Source organism: Buteo buteo, chromosome 8, assembly GCF_964188355.1.
Source record: "Buteo buteo chromosome 8, bButBut1.hap1.1, whole genome shotgun sequence".
NCBI lineage: Eukaryota > Metazoa > Chordata > Aves > Accipitriformes > Accipitridae > Buteo > Buteo buteo.
The window spans coordinates 1,279,028-1,303,315 of NC_134178.1; the positions used below are offsets into that span (position 1 = coordinate 1,279,028).

Genomic DNA, 24,288 nt, shown 5'->3' on the forward strand with positions numbered 1-24,288 from the left:
GAAGTAAAGAACAGTACCAGACATCATAGTCCCTCTGGACAAAGTCCACAAATCTAAAACCCCCATGATTTAGTAATTCAGTACCAAGGTGATGAGTGTTCTATAGATATCTGATGTAGATTACTCACCCAGCAAGTCTGTCACACACTCAAGTGTGGTATTTGAAAATACTAGGGTTTTTTTCTAATTACTTTTTAAGGCTTAGCAAGAAAATTTTCATCCTACTCACTGTACCAAAATAGCCTGAAGTAGAAATATCTGGCCTCGGGAAAAGAATTACTACATTGTGTGTGTGCGTAGGTACACGCAATCCAGGAACTCCAGAGTGTGCCTAACCAAAACAGCTCAAACCTACAAGCAGCAGATCCTATCTGGGTATTTCTATTTCACGTTTGCACACTGGATCACTCGCCTTCTCTGCCTACCCTGCAAAGGCGACTGTACGCTGGCTCGGCAAGGTAGAGTGGAGCAGGAGGGCCAGCCTGTGCAGTGGGAGTCAAAGGAATGCTTTGAAGGCAGGACGCCCCGAACCGCACACCCAGCCACACAGCGCTTCTGCACCATCACCTCTCCCGTGCCGTGGCCAGCGAGTCTAATATAGGGGTTTGGCAGATTACAGCTATGTCTGACACGTGGGAGGGAGGCGACAGCATAGCTCTTTAAAGCCAAGAGGCAGGTGTTGACCTGCCTAAATTAGGGAATTTCACACCTAAGCCGCGCACCCTGATGGTGCGACTTAGGATTTTGTTTAATGCTTGAATTTATTGTAAATACAATGCTATGCCTCAGCATGACAACTAGCTTCTTTCAAGCTATTAAAATCTGTTGTGGTATTTCAACTTTACCAATCTAAATGCATAGTCTTGCTTAAGAACATCATTGGGTAAATAAAAACCAAGGACTCAGATGGCTCTACAAGGAAAGGAGAAAGGGCTTTTATTTGGGGCAACCGAGATCCATTTTATTTTACATGTTTATCTTATTTGTGAAGATAATGCTAGTGATGTTTGAGAACACTGAGGAGCATGGTAATAAAGCATACAGCAGCATCCTCCATCATCTGCACACAAAAAAACCAGACGAAGCTAAGTATTTTGGCATATAGAACCTAGAGAAAGAGCATCACTTTGATAGTCTCCAGAGGCAAAAAAAGCTTTTAAAAAGAAAAACAGAAGCAAATAGTGCATGTGGGAAGACAAAGTTAAGGCATTATGAAGGTTTAACTACATGCTCTTAAAATTCTAGTTTTTATTGTCTGCAATCACTCAAGCCCTAGTTCAGAATACTTTACTAAGCCAGTCAATCTTCTAGAGTAATACAGTGAAAAATTCCTTTAATGTGCACATCCCAGAGCCCTAGAGGGGTTCAGAACGCTGTGCCCCTTCTTAAGGGTCAAAACTTCAGTTCTTTGATATTGCTGTACTTTTAAGTGTGTTATTAACAGCAATTCTTTGGTAGATGAAAAAAGAAAAGCTTAAGAAATAGTCTACAGCGTCATGAAGTAAGCCGGACTTAAACAAGAGTAGACTGTACAGCTCTAGACTAAGGCTAGTCAAAACAGGTGTAATAGCCAAGCTCAAGAAACCAGGGCTAGGCAGAAGGCTTTCTCAGGGCTCCACAGCGAGATAAATGGGGTACATCACAAGGAGGGTGCAAAGTCCTAGTGTCTGGGACGTGGCAAAGCAGGGAAGGGATCCCCCTTTCTCCTTGTCTTGCCTTAAAAGGCATTCACAAAACAAGCAAGAACACAACCAGGGATGTCAGCATTTTAGACTATGTTTTCCAATCCCCCGTAACTGACGTAAGAATTAGAAGCTAACTTCTGTACATCACAGGGATATTTGAAGGAAAAACTAGATGTTCATCCCAGACACGTATGAAAGAGATTTCACCAAGAAACTGCTTCATCAAACACAGTTCAAACTTTAAAGAGAGCAAATAGATGTGCAGCACAGGATACTCTTGATTTGAACTTGAAACCAATAGAGCCAAGTATGGAAATGACATGCATGGATCACTTTCCTTTACAGAGACCAGTTCTGGACAACTAGGACATACTACAACAGCATAGAGGGGAGATAAAGATGTGGATATTTTAAAGATGATGAAAAACAAGCAAATACAATACTGTGATTGCATTCCTGAAGGTGATAACTTAGAGACAGAGGTAGAAAAAGCATATTAGGCCATGTATGGAAATTTACATGCAGGAAACATGGGGGGAAAAGAAAAATCAGGAATGGAAAACAAAAATATTTGGTGGTATTAAGTCTTCAATACACTAGCTCCACTTACCTTGGAACTTGATAAGAACTGGCCCGTTTACAGTAAAAACTGTGATATTTGACTCCCATCATAAACAGTTTGCCTTATTTGATTTATAAGGTCAACACAATAAAAATAAATAGCCTTCTAAAGCAAAAACAGGTGCCAAGAACACTGACTTGCCTTTAGGAGCAGAGTTTTGTTGTGTTTATACCACTACACGACTACGCACAACAAGGTCAACTGATAATGTAGAGGACAAATTACATGCTTCTCTGCTCAGGGGCATGAGACTACGTATGTTCTAGAAACAGCATTACTGCAGATGTTTTGAGATAGACTATTAGTAAGAATATCATCATCATCATCATCTTCAAAATCAAACAATTTCCTAGCTTCTAGAAAAAAGAAAGTCGTTTATATTCTTATCTTGATTAAACCACTCTAGGATTTTAAAGGACAACTTAAGAAGTCCCTTTGAACATAAACCAATAAGAAAGAAACGGTTTTGCTATGGAGGATTACATTTATATCTGACTAAAATAGAAAATACTGAATAAAGAAAAGAGAACAGTCTCTATATAACTAAATTTTCATTCTCAAAATTGCTCCTAGTTTTAACAGAGAATTGAAAATCTCTGAAAGTCTACACTATGGTTATATATTTATGAAATGGGATGATTAATCTATACTAGGAAAAAAAGCACAAAATACACAGTAGACCGGTAGATTTTACAAGAGACAGTAGGCTTGACAAAGCCTTCCTTGCTGCACATATTCTGCTGAAAGTTACATTTCAAATAGATTTGGGACTTCACAGTGCAAATAATGGCTAAAGGCATTTCTAAACAGGTAATCTTTCACACATGCCAAATTCTAGATAGAGTTGAAGTTTTTTAAATTATTTGAAATTATCATCAATAATTCTAACACAAGTGATAGAGTTTCTCTCTAAAAATAAATTATACATAATATTTAGGAAATAATTCTAGCACAAACCCTTAAATATTGACTTTAAAAAAAGGTTTTGCTCACTTGCGCATATTGCATAGAAAACCTCCACAGATAACCAGCCTCTGAACAATCATTAATACCACTCAGAACAAGAGATTGTTCACATCTATGGGCAACAGCGATAACCCTGTGAAGACACAGAGATGAAGCACGTGCAGGGGGTCCCAGCCGAGCCCACGCTGACAAGCAGCTTGGGGACTTTCTGTGGGGAAGGCTGTCACCCTGTACAGGTCCATTCTCCACAAACCAACCCTCTTCCAAGACCGCCCTCCCCAAAGTTACTAGATAATTCAACACCCCTCATTGTTTATACTTGCCTCCCACAGACATTACTTCCCACATACATTTGTACTGATGGATGCTGAATTTTATCTGCCATTTACTGCTCAGTCACTTGGTACTAACTTTTCTAATAAACTTTAGTAAGCGACTACTCTTTACGTGACTATTCTTAACACCTTATCAACAGAAAACCCCATGTCAGTATTCACACATTTTTCCATATCAATTATGAATCCATCAGACAGTAAAGAGCTTTCAAGATGTTTAGGGTCTTTGATGAAGGTTCCTACAAATACCTTATAGAAAACCCAAGCATACTTCTTCTGTATCACACCACCCCACATATTTGCTGACCTCTTGGGAGGAGAAGTCCAATTGGTTTACAAGATACATTTCCTTACAAAAAGCACATAGGCTCTTCCCAGTGTATCACATTTTGCCTACTCAGTTTTATGCTTGAAAACAATGATTTGTCACTCTTCAGTTCTCTACATCTTTTAAGCCTTTGTATTGAGGCTAATTTCCTCTGGCATCAAATACAAGCAATAGATTAAACTATATTCCATTGTAAGAAAGTCTTGGACAAGAAACACCCCTTAAGCTTTTCCATGCAGAATACTGATGCAAATAATTAAGCTTCAACGAACAGCCTTATGTTTCTTGACTGTTCCTTTCACACGTGGACCATTTAGCGACCTGCCACAAAGTCTGGCAGGGTCTGTGTGAAGATGTGGAGTGTTCACTGTCCTTTTTATGCCTTTCCCAGTTTGCTCCTCAAAAATATTTGTCTTGTAATGTTATCATTTAATAGTTAGTTTTCCAGAGATTATGCTCTCTTCCATGTTCTCATCTGGATATATTTTCCCCATGTCCTTTTATTTCCAATATCCTCCTTTACTCTGCTGTTTTACCATGTTTTAAGGGTTCAAAGAAAGTACTATTTTGTTAGATTTTTTTTTTTTAATTCTCCTCCCAAAGGGAAAAAAAAAGTACATTCTTTTATATTGTAGAAAAAAACAGCACAAAGTCTCTAATATTGGGCTGAGGGTTGCACTGTGCATCAGAAGCATGAAATAAAAGGGGCGCAATGAAATCTAAACCACTGTCTGGACTGCTATGCTTATGCAAAGGCTTCCTGAAGCTGAAATCTCTGTCTTACGAGAGGCAAGAATAGTTATTCCTGACAGAAGCCAAAGCATGGTCAGTACAGCTGGAGAATGCTTACAGGCAGAGAGCTTCCTGCGCAGCACTGAAGGGTCTGGCTTTACAGACCTGATGTCAATTAAACAAAACAAAAAAACCAAAACCTGAAAGCCTTCACCCACTGCTCCTTCCTATCTGGGACCCTACCCAGTATCCCCCTTCACCTTGATTGTTTTTCAAAATAAGAAATCTGCTCTCTACTTAGTTATGGCTTCATCTCCAAAGCAGAGGGCTCCACAGCCTGCTAAGTGTGTAGCCCTCTAGTTATAACTGGAAAATAAGCTTACCTTCACCAGTATACACATAATAAGCAATGGAAACATGTACTTAACATCCAAGTCCACTAAGTAGACTTAATATAGTACGTTAAGTTTTAGTCTTCATTAAATATACCTATATCATCTACTAATCTAGCAGTATCTTTTCTCCAACCTTTTCTCATGACTACCTGCAATTTAGCAATAAAAATACCCTACATGGATCAACAAGTTGTATAATGAAAACAAAACTCAAACTGAAAACCTGAAGCTTGATGATTTTTGAATTTTGCATTTATTTTTTTCCAAACCTAGTCCCAAACACTTTGCTGAATGACAGGCTTTACAGGAACCCATATATACATGTTTACCTTGCACAGACCTTTCTAAAACAGGGACGGGCAACTCTCATGTTAACATCCATCCCACATTTCCAATTACTGCACTGCTAAAAGCTAAGCAAATAGTGTTTGTGGTGTTTTAAGTAGCATGTGTTATAACCACAGTGGTCAAAGGTTATATAGTGACATACAGTATACGTGGAGCAGTAATACCATTTATGGTTAAAACAAACCTCTATTTCAGAGCCAGAGAAGCAACTGCATGCTGTAAATTTTTTTCAGGATACATCAATATATCTGTTAAAGAGTGTCCTGTGAAATGAAGAAGATATTTAAATGAAGCGATAAGTGGTTTTAATGAAGCGATTACCAGCAATGAACTCAGTGGTGTTAAGGAAGCTGCTGCCCGAGCATTCACACACCGATGGAGGAGTCACGCACACAGACCACCCAAGGCTTTAACTACCCGGAGCGGATGGTGCACAGATTCAGACAGCCTGAGCTGGGTGCCTCCGGAGAGGGACCCCAAACACTGAACTCCCTGGGCAATTATACCCTTGCAGTCTAAGTTCCTGCCCCTCACACCATAGTCTGGTCCAACATTAATATTTGGGTCTGGGGTCATCCCCTCTCTCATCGGGTCCTTCTTCCCGTCCCTAGGCGGGCTTTTTCTCTTTCCTGTTTTTAGGCTAGTGGTTACTATATCTCCTTTTCCTGGCTCAAACTGGCTCCAGATCTTCTTATTCCTCCAGCCAGAGGATAGGTCAACGTTAAGCAAAAGCATTAAGCAAGCTGCAAGTTCTGCTTTATCATGAACGACTACTTTTAAGCAGCTAAACAAAAAGTCCTTGAAGCCCTCCAAGACATAATAACGGCCTCTATAATTTATATACATTCCCACGCTATTATAGCCTCACAATCTTGTCCCATTATCGCCACGTGCTGTCCACGTCTGGTTCAGGTGTGGTCCGCGTGCCCACGTAGCTCAGCTCTGCCACCTTCCACAACAGTGCTGCCGAACCAACAGCCTCCTGGCCGCGTGCTGCCCATCCTACAGATCACAAACAGCTTTCCCTCGCCTAGAAGGGGCTTCTCAAGTCACACACCAGGGAAAGCCATCAGGGTACTGAGGAAGATAGCAGCTCGAAACAAACTGCTGCCGCTGGAAAAGTCTCATTGACTACATCTTTGTGAGTTAGTCAAAGGTTTCTGAGAAAGGCCACGGCCGAGCGGAGGCTAGGTGAATTGCTAGCCAGCAGCAACACACTGCTACAGAAGGCAAAATGTCAGAGCAGACTGGCACTTAACCTTTGCAGCATGAACGATAAACCCGACCTGCAAACAGCACCCAGCTTCCCACCCACGGGCATGCAGGCAGGGGGTTCAACCCAGTGTCCGGGAAGGGCCGTAACCAGCCGTCCTGCACACCTCGAGCACCCCGAAAGCCTGACCGGCGAGGATTAAAGTGACTGCTACAGCTATCAGCATCTCATGAAGAGTGGATGGTGGCTCACAAATTGTTTCCTCAGACACAGAGCAGCACTCCGTTAGGACAGCCACAGCATCTCCAACGTACCAGGGAGGGCGAGATTCATCCTCACTTCAGCTGCCTGATTAAATAGACACCCACCTCCACGCTAGAAGCTCTCAGCTTCCCTCTCGTTCACTTTCTGGAGCAGGGGGTACTTCTAGGACCCTCATCTCCTCCTGAGGGAGGAATTAGAGAAATTAGACTCTACTTAAAGGGAGCCCAAGAAAAACAGTGCAGACAGATGTCAGACGAATTCCTGCAGAGCGCCCAACTGTGCAGAGTAATGCAATTTGTGCGCTCTGCTGCCAGGAGGCATTAGGGTGCAGACAAGGGAAAGGGTGGATTTTCTACAGGTGTTTTCACCTGTCTTCATTTGCCTGCTTACTAACAGCTGAAAAATGACACTGCAGATGTAATAGCAATGCAGGCAGTTTTTATTTAAACATTTGGAGGAGGGAAAAAAAAATCATCTCAAAACTCTATATTTTTATTGATGACAAAGGAAGAACATTAGGCAGCAGAGCATAGATGCCCTTCAGGGAAGGGACATTTCATGATGAATTTCCAGCTAAGGATCAAAGGCTTCTAGAAGAACACACTAAAATCAGGGTTTCTAACAGATTAGACTATCTAAAGCTCCTATTTTTCAGTTCCATTATATATGACTATATCCTGCACCAGTCTTTGGGTTCCTGAATGAAGGCAGTGCTCCTTCACTCTCAGAGGAACAGACCTTGAGGGAATGAAAGGACAGAATAGCAAGGCTTTGAGAAGAACAGTAGAGACACCAGCTAAAGCATCTTAGCAAAGGAACTAAAATATTTGGCACAGCAAGGCTTTGAGAAGAACAGTAGAGACACCAGCTAAAGCATCTTAGCAAAGGAACTAAAATATTTGGCACAGCAAGGCTTTGAGAAGAACAGTAGAGACACCAGCTAAAGCATCTTAGCAAAGGAACTAAAATATTTGGCACTTAATTTCATAATTATCTCCTTGGACTGCTAAAGAAACAAAACATAGCCTCAAATCCTATTTCATCAAAATGAAACATTTAAGAAGCAGAATGCCTAACCTAGTTCTTGGTGTAACACTGACAAATCTGCACTTGATGACATCAACTTCCCCTGTGACAAACCTGTGTAAACACTCATTAGCAGGTACTGTTTCCCAGGAGAGTCTATTTTCAACAAATTAACACAGTAATAGTACCAGCTTTCAAATATATACTTTCAGGTTCAGCGCTTGCTCCAGCTGCATGCTCAGAGCAGCATGAAATAGACAGCACTCATGCCCCGTTAACTGCAGAGATAAGAAATAAACCAGAGGAGAGCTCAGAGTTTTCACAGTTTAATGAAAGCACAGCAAGAGCGACGCTTGAAAAAGGTCACTAGGAGACAAAAGCAGTGCAGTAATGCTAACATAAAATGCTCGACCTTTATTTAATCTTAATCCCATTATCCTTTTTCTCATCATGACAATAAATCCCACTAAACCAAAGGGATGTATACTATTTTCTTCCTGTGACTGCATGTAGAAGAATTTTATGGAAAGTACAAGTAAATACAGAACACTTCCAAAGAATTCACATATATATACACACACACACACGTACAAAACCTGCAAAAGTTAGATCTGTTACCAGAAAATGAAAAATAACAAATAGTATGAATAAATAAATAACCTTACTGAAGTGCATTTTTCTTCCTGTTTACATGCCAGATGAAAGATTTTTAAGTCAACACATCTAGCAGATGTTCCGGTATACAACCTCATACATTGATTTTTTTTTTTTCCCAGGATCATCTAACAGGAGAAGGATGCTCCTTTTAAAAGAATTCTTTCATAAAAGCAGAGATCTGACTAAAGATAAAAATCAATACACAAAACCCTTATGTTTCCACATTTATAAATATGTAACAGGACCAAGAAGAAAATCGATGAGTGGCTCTCTAATATAATGACGTTTCTTCACAGAATAAAAATATATATGGACACTTTTTATTCTTTAATTAATATATGTCATTCTTTATTAAGCATGGTTTTGCTCAATTTTAGCCATGTGTCTGGGATGCAAAATCTCCTTCTGTAAAAGAAATATTAGCAGTGATACCTTTTGATGAGTAAGTCATTGGGAATGGCAGAAACAGCTGGAGAAAAAAGCAATTTTGCCAGAGGAAGAGAATTCCCACATCCTGCACTATTGATCAGAGTTAAGTATGTCCATGCCCAGGCGCTTCTAGGATGATTTTCTCCACGCTACGTAGACACATGCACCCTGTCTTCATATTAACAAAACAGTAGGAGGCAAGATCTATTAAAAACAAAAAGAACTTGCAAAAACTGTAGTTGAGAGTGTATTTTACACCAGGTCTTTTGTCACTCACGGACAGTAAAAACAGGGAACAGGAATGCCCTCTTCTCACCATCTTCTTTGGCCTTCATTTTACACCTGACATAAGTAAATTAAGAGGTATTGCTCAGAAATAGCTTCCTCAAGATTTTTCCCATACAAACTATAGCTATTCATAAAAGAAATTCAATCCTCCTGACCACAGCGGAGACAAACTTCTGAGGCAAGAAAAAAATTGTATTAAACTCTACAAGTGAACAACCTATACCTGTTTGTCTTAATATATCGTATCAGCCTTTTAAAAGCATTGTAAAAATGTTAATGCCAACAGCAAAAGCTGTTTTTGCAACAGTTGAGGAAATGAGAGAGGATAGATGCAGAAATGGCACAGAGGTGAGATTAAAATTTGAGAAATTCAGGTGTTAGTTCCATGCTTCACCCTTGGTATCACAGTTTCTTAAAAAAGTAATTACACACACATGTATGTTCTTAACCCTGTTGCAAGATGCATGCTAAATAATGCACTACAAAATGTTAACAGATTCACTGCTTGTTTATTCCTCCATAATTTTTCAGAGCTTTGACACTAAAATGATGAGCTTCATTCTCGCTTTTAAGTCAACATCTCTAAAAACAAAACAAAATGCCACCACACCCAGCTGCTTTCCAATATCTTCTCCCTGCTGCCCCGCCCCCCCCTTTTTTTTTGAAATCCAAGCAATTTGAAAAGCTCTGCGTCCTTCTAGGGGATCAAGTCATGGTCACTGATTAGCAAATGTATCTTCCTTGCAAAACTCAAACCTCGCTAAGTAGAAAGGGAAACATCAGAGCAAGTGTCATGAGTTAGTAGTGACTTCAACTAATAATGATTTTTTACAGTAGAGTACTCAAGCTGGGAGGAAAAATAAAAAGTCAATGAAGGCTTAAGGAAAATACCAACTGGTCACATATACATAACTACAGTCATGTCTTGGTAGCATCAGCTACACAAAAGAACATGCTACGTGTAAATAAGCATTCCTGTTTCTGTAGTTCCCCCACAACAAAACATCAGTGTGAGCTTCCTAACGTTTTCCCGTCACTAACACGGTTCTTCAGAGAACAGGCAGCTGCACAGAAGAATCACTGAATAATTTGCCAGAACTTGCCTGTGTACATCTGAAGCAGCGATTTTGTTTGTTCCTTTTCAGAAGAACCTAAAAGCTCCTACAGAAAAATGAAGAGTGAATGGATTCCTTCCTTACTACTGACATCAAAGCTGTCAATGCTGTGCACACTACATCAACCGTGATTTGCGTTGGTCATCCTTTAAGACTTTATAGAGTAGTGTTAACACAGGCATAAAAAGAACACTAATATTTGACATGAAATGTTTCAAATAGAGAGAAGGTTTTTGAAACTGAAAGCTTTCCATGAATTGCAACAAGTTGAGGTTAACCCCACACTGCCTCACAGCAGCTTATGCTGTCTCCCCAACACAAGGCCCATCTGCAAAACACGTGGATGCTCAGTATCCCAGCTGTGAACTGTAGACACCTCACCTCCCTGAAATCAAGCCCAAGATGCGCCTTTGTTGTGGTTAAAGCATCTTTCCTTATCACTGTCCGTAAGCAATGAGTACCCCAAAGGGAGGCAATCACCTCCAGCTTTACATTTCTAGAGAGTCTCAAAAAAATGTAGTTTCATACCCATTATCCAACTCTTCCTAAAAAAGACTGGTTGCACTATCCTTGCCAACACATACTGACCTCTCTGTAGTTTACCCCCTGCCTCCACACACATGTATGAGGACACAGTTTAAAATGCTTTTGCAACCTCCACTCCCTACACGCATTTGTCTACTACTCTCACTCTGTCAAACAAACCTACTACACACCTTTCAGCTACCTAAATTTTAAAAATGAGACATGAAAGTAGTCAGGGAAGTCTCTACCTTTCTCAATAGCTTACCATATCTTCTTGGATTAACTTTTCATCTCCTAGATGTGTCTGTGCTATACGCAAAAACCCTCACTTCTTCTGACAGCAATTTGCTGTTCTGCCAACCATTTTAAAAAGCACATGCCCTCATGCTACAAGCAAAGTGTTAAAAGAGCTGCTACTTCTCTATACTTAGCAGGCAATCTGTGTAGGAGATGAAAATATATACTATTCTCAAAGGCAAAAAAATTCTAAAGATATTCTACACAACACAAACCACAACCTTAATTTCTCCCCCCCTTTATTTACACGGCCCTGAACTTTTCATCAAGGGGAATATAACAAGGCTAAATATCAAGAATAGTTTTATAATAATTTTGACAGCTCTTAAATCTGAAACTAAGCAGTTGTACATGGCCTCATATACTCCCTTCCGTTCAAATGTGCTGAAAAAAATTTGCCCTCAGGCATGTAAGGCTCTGACAGTGGGTTCCAGTTAAGGCTCCCGATGAGAAGCACAGCTCAGCTAGAGTAAGAGAAAAGGTGTTTTTTCAGATAACTACTACATATCCCTAACTGTCTTAGTAACTTAAATCCTGAAACACTGAAGGACAGCACGTATGTGCTAGGAATAGAGCTGATATTTGGTGATGCTGTAGGTGGCAGCAGGATCTCTTCTACTCTCTTCCAACCCTAAAATCCTCCACAAATACCTTACAGAAAAACAGCAAAGCTGCTACTGCTTTAGTAATACAACAGACTTGACACTGTTAAATTCCCTTCTACCAAAGAAATGGTAGAACCCTATACCAGCAGAGTCTCCATGTGCAGAGCCCATGCAAAAAAAGCCACAGCAACATGCTTGCCTGCTGCAGTTTAGCTCCAGATGTGCCCGCCATCTGGTGCCACAAATCCCACCACATTCAGAATGAAAAATCCAACCCTTGCTAACGGTGTTATGGCTGACATTCATACTTCTTCCATGAAGCCAGCAAGCTCGCATCTGACATTTTTCCTTGACAAAGGAAGCTCTCAAAGCAAGGAAATGTTTTTCATGGAAGCTAATGACTAGTGTCATTTATCTCTTCATTCACTATACAGTGCAAACAGGTGAAAAACCTAGGCAACAAATCAGCTGCAGTATATAAAACAAGAGCCTTGCCTACTTAAATGTACTTACTGGATTTAGAAATTGATAAATATTTCGCAATTACTGCGAGAGAGTGCATTCAAAAATATGCTAACTGCAGCATTTACAACAAGAAATCTGAAAACTGCATACAACGATGTGACATGTCAGTGATGCCCTCTTGGTTTAGTTACTTTTAAAAATCACAGAAGTATGCATCCTGGTCCAAAACATACTAACAAGAGAGATATGTCAAAAAGTTTGGGGAGGGCTTTTTTTATTTCTTCTTTTACACCAGTTTTACTTTCCTTTGCTAATCCGGAATTCCACTGCTACAACTTTAGTTAATAAACCTACTAATCAGGGTTGCTACATCAGGGGAAAGCAAACAAGAACTGCAGTAGTTTTTGACATAAGCACGAAACCCCAAAACCCATCAATGGTAATACGAGAACAGCAGTAGTTGCTTATTCCACACTTTGTTCTATATCCCAAGAAATTTGTCTTAACTTCATCTAGTCAATACTTCTTGAAATGTAATAGCAACATTCACTCTGCAAATTCAGGAACCATACTGGAATACTTTTTAAAGTAAATTAGACATCTGAACTTTTATTCCCTCCCTCTTGACTAATGCTTATCTAGAACCTGCACCAAGTTGACAGAACCACCCTGAGCAGTGGCTGCCATACTGCAGCACACCTGTACCAAACTAAAAGATCACAGTCGCTGTGTTCCAATATAAAACATCCCATGCCCCTGCAAGAGCAGAAACTCACTGCTGCCAAGGGAGTCTCAAGGCTTCTGCATCTGCTTCACCTGTTCTTTTCTCCTCTCCACCTCCACATGTCATGAACCAGGATGCAGCTGCTCTTTCTCCAGACTGATGGGCAAAAAAAGCTTGCTTGTTTGGACTATAATTGGTTGGTCTAATAAAAAGAGGTAATCTGTCCACAAACCTTGCCTCACTGGGAAGACACATTCATCAGATGTAGCATTCTTAGCAGAAGGCAGCTGACTATGGAGCTCCTTGCCAGGACTGATTAGACACAGACTAACTGGTCAGATCAAAGTTCAGGACACACCTGTACAAGACAAGGCTTTTGTTCAATACTCGCAACAGAAAGTAGTTCTGCTGAACACAGAACCCCATATCACCACGCATCCAGGCTGAAAGTCGGAACTTGCACAGGAATCCTGCATCCTTCCAGAATTTTGTTTCACATGTAGATACAAATCAAAAGACAGAGTCAGGGCTTGAAAAACCTGCCTACCCACAACAAGTGAAAGAGGAGACGAATGAGTAGGTTGAGTTGGCTTAAGTAACAGAAGCCAGTAAATATTTTGGAAGGGAAGAGGAGGAGTCAGAGTTGCAGCAAGAGTCACATCCCCTCCTGCTCATGTAAGAGGAAAGCTTGGAAAAAGGAAGAGCAGGTCTACGCACACACAAGAAGGATGGCCTTCCTCTATGCCTGAATTGACAGCAGCAGGAGGAATGGATTCACCTGCGGTAGCAGGCAATGGGACAAAGAAAATGACAGGTATAGTGTCACAAGCAGCCGACTATATCCACATTCTCTACCTCACTGAGAAGGATTAATGCCACCAACAAAAACCCATACCAGTAGAATATTCGGCATCCAAACCTCTTACATGAGAGCACAATGGTATTTGAAAATAAGTTCTCCCAAACAAGCAAGCAAACATTTTGGTATTGTCTCTGTCCATAGGCAAGACGACTATCTAACTGTAAGAGAGAAATATTTTTGTCTTTGTTTTTACTACATTTTTACTGATGCACTGAACATTTCTGAACAAAAAGGAGAAAGTCAGCTACCACTAGAAGATAAAGACATTCTTGTGCCTGATGAAACATTTGAAGACTCAGGCACAGATTACTTCAGTATAATGCGCTTGGGTAAATCCAGAATCAGGAGCCAAACCCTGCACCACCTTATCAAAGCAGTGCTAGCTTATGCACACTGAAAGAGGTTTTCTATCTACAAACCTGACACTATCAGCCCTTAGAAGTTTGTGTAACTACATCAATTCAATTTCCAAAGACCCCACTGTACACTCAATGGTTGTTACTCAAGCTCTACCTACAAATAAATATGTAATTATTTATTTATTTCACTGTTCCCTAAAAAGATTACTTAGCATCTGCCAGACGATGCTGATACCACCTTTTTAACCGAATGACACTTAAGAACAAAATAAAATATTGGATTTATTCTGGCAAGGCATGAAGTAATAGACTAGATTATATAGCTGGAAACAAAAAGGGGGGGGCTGAATGTATTCAAACCTAGTTGGAGTTAAAGCTAGCTTTTAGCTGCTGAACTGTTATTCCATATTCCTTTAACAGTTTTCTTTCTTGGGGCTTCTCAGCTGTCGGATATTGTGAAGGACTGTACAATATAATCAGCCTGAAATGCTGCTTCTCAGAATCAGCTCCAGCAGGTCTCAGCCATTGGAACTGAAGGTCAGAATATGAAAATCCCACCTTCCAAGTGCTACCTTATACCATAGGAGTTTTGACCAGAGTTTCTCAAGATGTGTGCATCACCAGGAGGCATCTGGATTCATTTCAGTGCAAAACAGCCATTAGAAAACCATCTTGAGGACTTCTGCCCCTCTACTTGGAGAAGTCGTTAACTTAAGGAACTATATCATACTGCAACATGGTAGCCAATAGCTGCTGTGAAGACTAGGAAAACATTCCTCAGCTTGTTTGGTTTTTTGTTACCTTTGATTTTCAAAGAGCTCTTTGATATGGTGATTCTCCATTTCTGAACAGTAATGCCTGAAGCAGAGGTTAAATAGCATCGAATGCATTTTCTTTTCCTTTCCACCTTTTTCCTCTTCCCAGTCTCCTTGCCTCCCCTGCAGCTGCCACAAGAAAAACATAAGAACCACTTTAGCCCTCCGGGCTCCAACTGCAGGAGGCAGGTGCGCTGGTGAGAGGTCGATTCCTGCCAGAGCCCATCTGATGGGACCAGCCTCTGCCTTGGCATCACGCTTTTCTCTCCCTCCGCTCCCGAGGCTGGATGGAGCAGGGCAAGCTCTGCTGGAGCACAGAGTGCAAGAATTAATTACTGCATTGAGTGCAATTATGAAGCTGAGCAAGGAGCAAGCTAGAGCACAGGAGTGTGTGTATATATATATATGGAAGATCTAGCCAAGTCTTCTGGATGCATCTCTTGCTCCTGAAGATGTAATTTGTGGGACGCTAGGAAGCACAGTGTATGCTTGCAGTGATCTTACACCATGCCCCCAATGCCTTCTTCTAGCCACCAGGGAAGAGAGCGCAGTGAAGGAGGTACTGCTGCTCTGACTGAAGTGGCCATCCTTCTGCCCTTGTAGGCAGGGGTGAGCAGATGACAATGGGGAAGGAGGAAAACACCATTAGAGGGAAAAATAAAAAGGCAATTTATAAAAACCTCAAGAGTTAACCTAGTAGGATGTCAGTTTATCAATAGCATGGGTGCACCATTATCAGCAAGTAGGCAACAGAAGATCTATGCATTACAGGGGTTTTACACCAACAGAGAATTCAGTGGTCTTCCAGGAGCATTACTGTGCTATTTTAAACACCTTTTGAGTTGCTACATGGCCTGTAAGCTTGTCACTATGCTTTAGGGAGCATTCATTACAAGGAACCTTGGTTGCATGAAGACTTCCTTTACAGTCTTCAGTTTGTCTTCAGCATTACAAACAGACCAGTCATGACAAAAATTGGATTTGAAAGTGGATGTGCTTGTACTGTGTAACATGACTTTCAGTTCCATTCACACATCATTTGGAGAACTTCATCACAGATTAATATATTAAGATACAAAGGCAGTCTACCTATTCTTTTTAAAACACCCTTTGGCAGCGTGAGACTTAAAGGGAGACTGGATACAGGCAGTGACTATGGTATAAGAACAGAGACTACAAAACCTCAGAGGGGAGTTAAAAAAAAAAGACAGACAAAGAAAGCAAAACCACACCAACCCAGAACAGGGAAAACATACTGCAAGGCAGGGAAATGCAAAATTGCCCTTAGATTATAAAAAGCATTATGAAAAGCAAACTCTTCCTGTTACCTGCAAATGACTCAAATAATCTGTGCAGTTATTTCTGTTTCAGATTTTCTTTCAGTGCCTTAACTTGATAATGGAAATCCAAACTTTCTGCATAATACTTTCTCTAAACAATCTCTCCCCTATACACCACTCAAACATTTTCATTCATTGCCATAAGCCAGCCATGAAACACATTCTGGACTACAAGCCTGCAATCCAGTGTCCTCGTCCAGAACCGCATCAAAAACCCATTTATGCCAAAGGAAGGTCACCCATGTATTTCATTGCACCATTAAACCACTTCCTATGACTGTTGAGAATTGCCATGTTTACTTATAACCACAGCACTTAGCGCTACTAAACCCAGGAAACATAATGGAAATACTTATATCTATTAATAGACCATCAAGCATATGGGGAAAAGATGCCCTATGGCTGAACCACAGTACTACAAGTCAAAAAACTAAGGATTAAAGTAAAGCCCCAGTCCCTCTTCCCTGTAGGCCCAGAAAAGGAGAACCAGCTCATCCATCATTTATTTTGGAAGCCATAATTGGCTTACTGTTTATCAACATTTTAAGAGCCCCAACAGCATGTGTCCAGTGCTCTCCCTGAGGTCTCTTTCCCCTGACACAGACTCACACACACACACGCCACATTCAACACAAAAGAAGGAATGAAAATGACTGTCGAGAGCAGGCGGGTCGCCAGCGATGGGAGAAGGAATGTGCTTCCCATTACTTGACAGCACCCTCCCAAGGGAAGGGAAATTAAACCCCTTTACTTAAAATACGTAAAATCACAGTAATGATGTGTGGATAAACACTGCAGTATCGCCCTATCTTCCCTTCTGGGGCAAAAGGAAAGGCCCTTCTTGTGTGATTTGCCATGTAGCCAACTTAGTAGCATGAAAAAAATATTTTTGTTTTACATGACTGGAGTCTTTTTCAAAATGAGGTTTATTTTATTTACAATATAATTGTATATTGGAATTTTACTGCAACTCAATAATCAAGGCTACTTTATTCAGACTGGAGTATTCAAACCATTACTTGATTTACTGCTTAAGCGAAAAAGCAGCAGTGCTCTCCCTGGCCGGGCAGGGGAAGACCCCTTCAGCATTTTTGCTCTAGTTAACAAACCCAGGCATGCCGCACTGCCTTAGGGAAATTTGTACCTTTCTTTTTTGATCAAAGCCACAATAAGAATTTCAGTATTCCACCACACCTACAACCAAAATTAACTGCCAACTATAAATATGCGAATGAACGTTTTGCTTAAGTAAAGAAGAACTCTGCTAGCTTCTGCTTGGCATCAGACAAGTAAGTTGATAATTCATATGGATTGAACCAAGCAAGGCATACTCCCAGATTTTACCTAATTGAAACAAAACCACAATACGTCCTCCAGCATCTGGCATTAAAATAGACAAAACAATTAGATATACTAGTGTTACTACTACTCTCTTAAAGATTTTTTGAGATGTTTTTACAGTAGCATCCACAAACTGATACACAGTATCATGTATTTTTATCCAACACATCCTTTTCCATCCTATCAAAATCTGAGGGAGAAGTGATAAATTCTACAGCCTCATTTTATTTATTAAAATCACTAGTAGGAAAAAGGAGTATCTAAGAGAAATTATTCAGCAAAGGAAAGTAGATTTATGAAGCTTCACATAACTTCTTCTTCCAAAATGGTTGGATGCACAATGCAACGATGATGGTGCTATGGTTATGGGGCATAAAATCCATTTCTCTTTTTGTGCAAGCAGATGCATTAATGTGCATGTGGGGCCAACAGACAGCCAGCTCTGGCATGAAGTACCAACTCAGAAGGCACCCCAGACTAAAATGTTCATCCTATCAAACCAAGTTAATACATATTCAGTGGACTGGTCCTCTTGGAAGGCAAATGCAAGCACACAGGAATGACTTTACAAAACAACAGATGTGATTATTAGTGAAGGGGTTGACCGCAAAAGCTTCAACAATTTCATCTATTTCTGTACTGAAAGTACAGAAAAAGGAGAGTTTGCAGATTTTTCACACACCAGAAAAAGGATTTGGATGCCCAGGACTGCGCCAAACATATATTTACTCTTGTAATGGAAAACAGAAAGTTCAAAAAGTTAAATATTATATGACGCACAGGAAACAATCTCTTCTGTTAAATTGCTACAAGAAATTCAGCTCCACACTATGTTTTTCAAGTTATCCCAATCAATAAAAGCACATATGCGTTAACACTGGGACACAAAAAGTTGCAGTTTCCATACTGTAAATTAATTAATTTGACAAAAATGAAATATTAATAAGAGAAGTTTGCTACTGGCACCTTTATTTATGCCAGGAAAAATAACATGAAACCACAGTGAAAGAAAAAACTTTAGCACACCGAGGAAAACAGTTTAAAGAAAAAATGACTGCTAAGCAAACAGCTACCACAACACAACCGTGAAAACCTTGCACAACATCAGGAATACTTCTTCCAGGCACCACTGCTTTGGACATTTTCGCTGAAAAGCAGCTAAAAAGCAAAAAGGAGCCTACCTGCTACTTAACTGAAGTTTATGCAAAGATCACAGAAATGCTTTATCAATCTCAGCAAAGTAGACGTTTGTCTGCAGCACCTTAATACCACAAGAACAAGCAGCTTCCTCTTGATCAAAGGAAAACACACACAAACACACACTTGAAAGCAGTAGCAAAACCCTCCAGATATTCAAGTGCAAAAGAGAAACTGACATCCCAGAATTTAGGGCAAAACATTTCCACACAGTTTTATCTGGCATTTGGTAAGCAAAAATGATATATGCAAATAATACAGTAAATGAAAACAAGCACATGCTCCACAAGACTTCATATCGCAGAGGAGACAGATATTAAATAGTTAAAGAAAAGTGTAACTACTGCAGATAATTCATTTAAGAGTTACAGGCGGAAAATGAAGAAAAAAACCTAAGATGTGACCAACAGGCATTTTAATATATTAATTCATCACATCTGCAGAAAGCCTTAAACATTTATGCATTATGTATGTACATACACAGATCACACAAGACAACTCAAAAGCAGAATTAATTCTATATGAAACATTTTGATTACTATTTAGCTGCAACAAGAAGTACTTTACAAAGATCCTTAGAACATTCAGATGCACAGAGAGTGCTGGGTGCTATGGTTTTAGGATCTTGACAGTTTCATGATACAAATGAAGAAAGGAAGAAAAAATGTATTATTTGAATGACAAAGTCTGGCAGATGTGTTACAGTGTTTTAAATAACGTAACAATAATCTTGAGTTTCTTTAATATTTTTTTCTCCATTTTAATGGTTAGATTTCCACTTTGTGAAACCCACTTACCTCTTATCTTTATGCCCCCACACACCATCATCATCATTCATCATTGTGGAGATAAAACACAGCGAAAGGCATTTCTAAATATCCTGTCTAAAGTCAGTCCAGGGTAATACTATGCTGTAAAATACCTCTGCGATAAGCCAAGGTTTCAAGTCACTTTTTTCACTGGGTAAGCTGCTTGAACACAAGTATATTGGGAAAACTAACACATACCATGTTCTTACATGCACTAATTCCAACCATAGAAAATACATAGGTAATATATCAAGTTGTGATGGAAATACAGAACACAAGTCAGTTACAGCAAAACAACTCAGAAATTATCTAAACATCATCAACCATGCAGGTTAAAAAAAAAAAATCTGTTGCAGTACTGAAAGATCTTTGCTTTTGATTACTGCAATAACCTTGGTTGAGTTACAACATTCCATTATTTAAGCATATTATCCAAATTTTCCCTCTCAGCCAGTAGGAGAGATTCACAAGAAAGTTAAATGTGTGCATGTAACACAAGTGTATCTAAGATACTTACTGACCCAAATCACTGTACCACCTATCACACACACACCACCTGAAAGGTAACTATATCAAACAGACCCTAGGAGATACACAGACCTCACAAACCCCAAAGTTATCAGGCTGAGAACTGTGAGAGCCCTTTAAAGGAGGAAGATGGAAACAGAGCAGACAACCTGAGCTGGTTGTTACTCAATGCAATTAGCTTTCGCATAATTTGCATTCGTTTCCTGATCATCTGTATTTCCCCCCAACCTGGTCGGTCCAGTTAGTTATAAAAATTCTATACAAACAATACTTTAAAAAACAAAACAACACATAAATGGATACAGAACTTAAATTGAGAATAACTGCTTCTAGGATCTCCTCAACAGCTTGAGCCAGTCGTAAACAAAGGGCTGAAAACTGCAATGCCCTGTCAGAGAGTTGGTGCAAAACCCAGATTTCACGAGGAGTGGTCAAGATAACTGGAACAGAGAAAAGCCAAACAAGCTACTCAGCAATACTGACACCAGGACCTTCTGGCAGAGGTGAAACACACAAGAAGGAAATATTTTTTTTTTCTCCCAGTCACCTGAACAGTCCGGAATTAAAAGCCTTGCTCTTACTTTTCTGTAACCTTAAAATGCATTTGTAAGTGAATGACAGATAAGAATAAGATTTTAAAAGCATTTCCCCTGCTGGTTTTGCTCCGCACACATTAAAAGACCGATAACTAAGAAAGTTATAATTGTGTTTTATTTATTCATGAGACAAAAAAAGCCTTACTACATAAATCTTCATACCATATCAACATGCAGGTATATAGTTTCATTTACATTAAATATGTACATGCTCCTTCAATTAGCATGTCTAGAAATAATTACCTAATATAAAAAAAAGTAACCGCAATGCCTTTCTACTGCTACGGATACGCCAGCCACCAAAGCAAATGGAGGTATGCGATGCTATACAACAGTGTCTTACAAACACTGAAGTTTTCAGATGCTTCACTTGCCTAACATGCATTTCAAGTGATATACCTCTTTTTATTTCTGCAATCTTGGAATTCGAAGGCAATATATTTTTCTTCACTGCAATTTAAAACTTAGTTGGAAAGGGATCTGACTTTTTTTTTGAAAGAACAGAGGCAAAGTCTGTCAGTGTTACAGTATTTTAAATAATAAAACGATAACCTTGAGAGGATGTAGTAGATTAAACTGCTCTGAACTAAAACCAATACTCGCAAATGGTAACATCACATGAAAAGCAGCACATGAATTAACCTTGGGGATAAACAACTTTCGATGTCCATATATGAGAGAAAAGAATATAGTACAAAAAAAAGAGTGTAAGTGTACTTTCTTTAAATCATTTTGGCTGATAAGAAATCAGTTGGAAAAGCACTGCTATCAAGAAGAAAAACCCACACAGTATTTTTAAAGAAATACACACATGAATTCCTTTCACACAAACTGGTTTTGTGATATACAGTCTAAGTTGGCACAACACATAATTTTTTCTTAAATCCTTTTAGGGCTGACCAACTTTGCTATGAGAAGAAAAAATATATTTTGCTCTAAAAAAATCAAAGTGTTCAGTATTTCAATCTCCCAGAACATACATTAAGCAAATTTCACCGGGCAGCAAAAGGGAAGAGGAGAGATTCAATACCGAGCAGCTTGTTCTTCAAACGCTATTTAGTCATTATCGTTACTACAGATGGCAGCGGCAATAACGCCTACATTTTGGTCACCTAAGCTCTCCCTGACAAAAAGATTCCTGCAATGTCTTCTAAGGCTCTAGCATCTCTATTGTTTGCCGCATGCCTTTGATTTTTGGCAAAGGTATACACCTGAGCTCTGCAAATTTTATTTGCTTGTGCCACAGAATTTCGGTCCTTTCTGCAGAATTATAAACCATTGAACAATAGTCTCTTCCCTAGTAGTCAAGAAATGCAAATACCTTCCTTACCGCAGGCTTGTTTGTTACAGCTTGATCTGGGCAGACAGCCTGAAGTGATGGACCCACTAAATCTGGCGCCTCACTTTCACTTCCATCCCAGCAATACCCTCAGCACTGGAGGACCCTAGAGATCAAAACTCAGATGCTGCCAGAGAACTGCGAAGTTTGGGAAGGGGCATGGTGGCTGCAGCCACTGCCCGTCGCTGGGGCAGCACCCCTTTGGGGGGCAACACAGTGGGAAGGAGCACTTTACTTTGGAACACGGAGGCAAGACTCCTCCTATGCCTATGAACAAGATGAGGGCTCCAGGACCAAGATATACATACAAACACATGCATGAAGAGAGTATCATTTCCACATCCACGTTAACGGTGTGTGTTAGCAGCTGTTGTGCTTGCTATAGAAATGGTAAGTTGGGTCCCAGAAAAAAGTCTCACTGTCTGCTGCAACAGATCCAACGCACATCCACACTACTGTCTGTAAAACACACCACACATGCAATCTTTTACACCACATCATATACTATCTTCTAGCAGCCAACTCAAAGTAACAGATTTGGCTGAGACCACTCCATACTGCCGTGCTTGGGTATTAGTGTTCAAATGTCGATGCTTGACCACCAGTGATTACATCTGCCTGTGCCTGTCCGTGCTCTACAACACAACCCGCTTGATATCATCTTTAATTGTACCACACGCTGCCTTTTCTGTGGATTCCCAATCTCATACAGGGTGAAAAAGAGATGATGTCCTGGTCCATATAACGAGCAAAGCTTTTTTGCAACATTTGCCTCTGAAGCTAGAAAGTATAAAGTAGAAAAACACAAGAAGAAAAACATCTGGGAAGAGTGCAAGTGAACACTGGGCAGATTTCCTTAGGCTTTAGGGAGGAGCTGAAAAAAAAGTCACAAATATAAATTCTGAGCATTAGCTAGTTTTCTCCCTTCTCTTCCATGTGAAACATGGAAAAATGGAGACCCAAGACCTAGAAGTGCTTGACTGCTCAACTGCAACAGCTTATACAAGCAGGAGCTGTGACTGCTGAGCACAGGAGGAGGGTGAGGAACAGCAAACACAAGTGATCCCGGCTCCCTCCTCGGCTTCCCACACAGTGATGCCTCGGAGAAGTCAAAAGACTCAGATTCATCTTCTCACTCCATCAATTTGGGGTAACGATACTTCCTTATCTCCCCAAGCAATCGTAGAGCTACTTTTAGAAACTGCAGTGGCTTAGGACAAGCGGGAAATTAATTCCTTCTTACGCCCCAGGTTTAGATGGTTTGCCATCCACAAAGCAAATATCAGATAATTAAGGCAGAAGGATAACGAGCAGCTGCCTAACACCTTAATCACCGCTCACCTCATCCCTCGACCCGGGGAGAGGTCGGGTGAGGAACGAGCGGCCGGAGCCACCCTCACACCTACCGCGGTCAGGACCGCCAGCCTCGGCCCTAACATCTCCCGCTGCCGGGGGACGCTGGACGCCGCAGCGGCCCCCACCACACCTCGCTCGGCCCTTTTCGCCCTCCGGAATTCAAAGTTACGTTCGCCCAGCAACGAGGAGGCACCCGAACGGGCGCCGTGCCCGCAAAAGGGCTCCCAGCGAGGCGTTCACGCTCCCTACCAGCTCAACCAGTTTGCCGCCCGGGTTGGCCAACCACCGCAGGCAGGCCCAGGCACCGGCCGAAAACGAGCTTTACACATCGCTCCCTTCCCCGCTCTCCACTTGGGGGCAAAGCCAAGCTGCCGCCCTCCCCGGCAGCACCGCCGGCGGTCGGGGAAATCGAATCGGGCGAGCCCGACCCGCCGCACAAAAGCCACCTCACGGCAAACACCTCCCGCACCGACACCGGCTCGGCGCCCCCCCCCACGCACGCACCCCCCGCCACAGGAGCCGCCGGCTCATCCCGCCTCATCCCTCCCCACAGCGGCCCCGGGCCCGGCCCGAGATGGCGGCCGGACCCTCCCGCCGCCCCCTCAGCACCTTGCCGGGCGGGCGGGGAGAGCGACCCTCGCCTTGCCGCCCCCGGAGGCTCCGGCAGCCCCGGGACGGGACGGCGCCGGGAGCAGCTGAGGGAGGGAGGCGGGAGGGCGAGCCGCCG

The 24,288-nt window shown here is 41.1% G+C and overlaps 1 protein-coding gene across 3 annotated transcripts in view; it reads right to left on the reverse strand.

The window, feature by feature from the left end:
- The window catches only part of MAP7D2 (MAP7 domain containing 2), a 102,437-nt gene that overhangs the window by 61,325 nt on the left and 16,824 nt on the right, over positions 1 to 24,288 (reverse strand). The gene's annotated exons all lie outside the window — the stretch shown is intronic.